At 33.8% G+C, this 3056-nt stretch overlaps 1 protein-coding gene and 1 long non-coding RNA gene across 2 annotated transcripts in view; one reads left to right on the plus strand and one right to left on the minus strand.

Moving 5' to 3' along the window:
* NIPBL (NIPBL cohesin loading factor) overlaps positions 1–3056 on the plus strand; it is a 185663-nt gene that overhangs the window by 122457 nt on the left and 60150 nt on the right. The window lies entirely within an intron of this gene.
* LOC100544628 lies at positions 798–1576 on the minus strand. The gene is made up of 3 exons (XR_002109757.2): positions 1464–1576; positions 1002–1216; positions 798–900 (listed from the first exon to the last, which is right to left on the minus strand). It is a non-coding gene; the product is annotated as an uncharacterized LOC100544628 (long non-coding RNA).

Consider the following 3056-nt stretch of genomic DNA (forward strand, 5'->3'; position numbering starts at 1 on the left):
CCTCCCACAAGACCAGATTGCTCAAAGCCCCATCCAGCTTGGCCTTGAATGCCTCCAGACAGTGAAGAGGCTCTATGGCACTGATCACTTGAGCATGGGAATTTGCTAGGATTTGCTCCACCTCTAAGAATATTTCAAACAGGATTTATACAGGGTCCATATGTTCACTTTAAGTCCCTTTATTTTAACCTCTAATTTTGCCATTCAGATGTGGCTTTCACTATGATTCTTTTAACAGGAAAGTTGGATTTGGACACTGTAACTCTATGACTGGTTTTGTACACATAATATAAGTAATGCAACCTAAACCATTATTGGAGTTCAAACATGTCACCATGTCCTCTTTTCCCAGAAAAAGCAAATAAATCATACTGGTCAAACAACTGCTACCAAAGTGAGAGTAGCATGTACTTGTGCAAGCAAATGATCAAGTTGGCTTATATTTTCAAATCAAATTAAGATACATTTCATGAGTTAGCACTATCAAATGAGCACGCGTCTTACAGAAACTGTGAAAAAGATTTAAACATTTGAATTATCCTTTTACTGTTTACATCTAATGATTTTGCCATGTAAATACAGACAAAAATAATATACGCACAATATGATATATGAAATGCATGCAAGAAAAATAAGCACTTATGGCATCACTACAGAATATTAAAGCATATGGTGTTACCATGGCCTGTTAAATACTCGTGCTCAACAATGAACAGATATTGTACACTACCCCCAAATGTGTTTGGAGTCAAAAACCAACTGTGTTTTACTCCACTAAGACTTCTGGCACAGTTTACCTGTGTCAAATAAATATCGAAGCTCTGGGCAAACGGCCTCATAGAGGCCAAGTAGCGAACAATCAAACAAGCATCTTCATAGTCCACAGTATCAGAATTCATTCTGCAACAAATTCAATATGTTAATTAGGACGTGTTTATTAAAAAATAATTAAAAACATCAAATACATGGTTAATGAAAATATCAGCAGTACTGAAACATACTTTAATGTACTGAACTGAGATGCAGCAGTTGTAATGATGCTACGAAGAAACTTTTTGCGACTTTCTGCTCTATGCATGATTTGTCCTGTGGTCTCAACATCCTTTGCATGATGAGTTCCTTCAGATGAATCCTCATCCTTCTGAGATTTAATTGCTTTCTCTGTCTCCATAGTTGTATCACGGAACCACTGAGCTATATAAAACTTCCGAGAAAACTGGAGAGATACAGTAGAATGCACAAAACCCAAAAACAACAGATACAGAAGAGGGAAATTAACATTTATAATGAGATTAAGTGAGTCTAATGCATCAACCATATTTTGGAAAAGATGATCAACAGTGTATGTTAGAGTGACAATTTAAATTGAAGCACTAATATACATGACTGAAAGTCATTTATTTCAGGAGACATATACTGAAATTATTTTTATATATGCTCAATATCAGAAAGCTGAAATTTACCACTAATGATGCATCGGTTTCTGTATTCTCATCTAGATAATCCAGCAAAGCCTTTTGTAGCTGCTGAATTTCATCTTCTCCTCCTGAAACCTGTCAGGAGAAAGATAGTTATAAAATACAATATTGTTCAGTCGGTAGTAATTATCATTTGACAATCTGTATGTCCACTTATGAAATATGGTGAAGTTAGTTTTGATAACTACAGAACAGTTTTTAAGCAATTCCTGGTAAACTGCACACAAGCTAAATAAAATTTGACTTTGGGACTCCAAAGTCTTAAAAAAAAAAAATTAAAGACTGCATAAGACTGGTTTAAAACAGATTGACTGTTTTATTTTCATTCTATGATCTTGTGTGAAGTTTCTCCGTCACTGAGAAAAAAAAGGGAACTAGAAATTATAAATACATTGTCAGTTATCTTACTAATAATAACAAGTGAAAACAAGTAGAACTTCTAAATTTGAAAGAAAGGGAATAGAAAGGCAAAAAAAGTACAAAATAGAAAAGAAAATAATGAAAAACAATAAGACAACAGTAGAAAGGTAATGGAAAACAACAACAACAAAATAACCCTTTGTGAAAATATTTGGTATAACTATGAAAAGGAAAGCTTACAGAGGTTGTTCCCAAACCCCTCTGACCTCTAGCAATAAAGAATCATGCTAAGATTAAACTAAGTTTCTGTTAGTCAAAAAGCTTATGAACAAACACAACATTTATAAAAGATGCCCCCCCTACCACGTAAAGCCTTTTTACAGAATAGGATAATATTAATTTTCCTGTCAGTACATTTAAGATGCACAAAAAGCATCTTACATACCAAACTGTAATCTAAGTAAGTGTGCTGGAGACATGCTAGTGTATCATATTTGTAAATAAACGAACTGTATGAATGTTAAGAATGCATTTTTTCCAAGAGACTATTCTTACAGAAAATATGCATATCTTAATCTCTTAAATAGTTCCAGCCTATATAAATGGAATAACAACCTTGCACATGACCAACAGACAATGCCCTTCTCCCACACAGGAGTTACAGAGAATAAATCAGCATTAATGATCTTGTTCATTAGTCAGAAACTAACTTTCTCAACATCTACACGACAGTGTAACAACAAAAACATAGAACACTTTTTTTTCCCTTTGCACTATACTGAAATATTCAGGTTCTTGTAGTTGCAGATGTTACAGCAGTAAAATGATTTTTTTTTTTTCAAAATGATTAATTCAAGAGTTCAAAACAAGTATGTCTACAGTGCACATAATACTGATATAGATTCATTGATATACATTTGGCACCCCAATGTATGTGCAAATTACGGTTTAAAGTCCAGCCTCAGACCAACGTTAAATTTTGTTGATAACAGGCTGTAGTTGTTTGTTCTTAAGTTACAAATAATTTATTAACAACACTGTATACCCTGTCTCATGGTACTGAATAATTTATATCTTCCATAATGTATGGATGGTACTGTCTACCATCATTGATGCTAACCTTCTTGAACAACTGAAAAAACGCCTTTAGTGCTCAATTTCTCAAAGCAGTTTCATTTTCTGCAGATGCCAATACCTAGTTACTGCCTGATGCTGTTA

Source organism: Meleagris gallopavo, chromosome Z (assembly GCF_000146605.3).
Source record: "Meleagris gallopavo isolate NT-WF06-2002-E0010 breed Aviagen turkey brand Nicholas breeding stock chromosome Z, Turkey_5.1, whole genome shotgun sequence".
NCBI classification, from domain to species: Eukaryota; Metazoa; Chordata; class Aves; order Galliformes; family Phasianidae; genus Meleagris; species Meleagris gallopavo.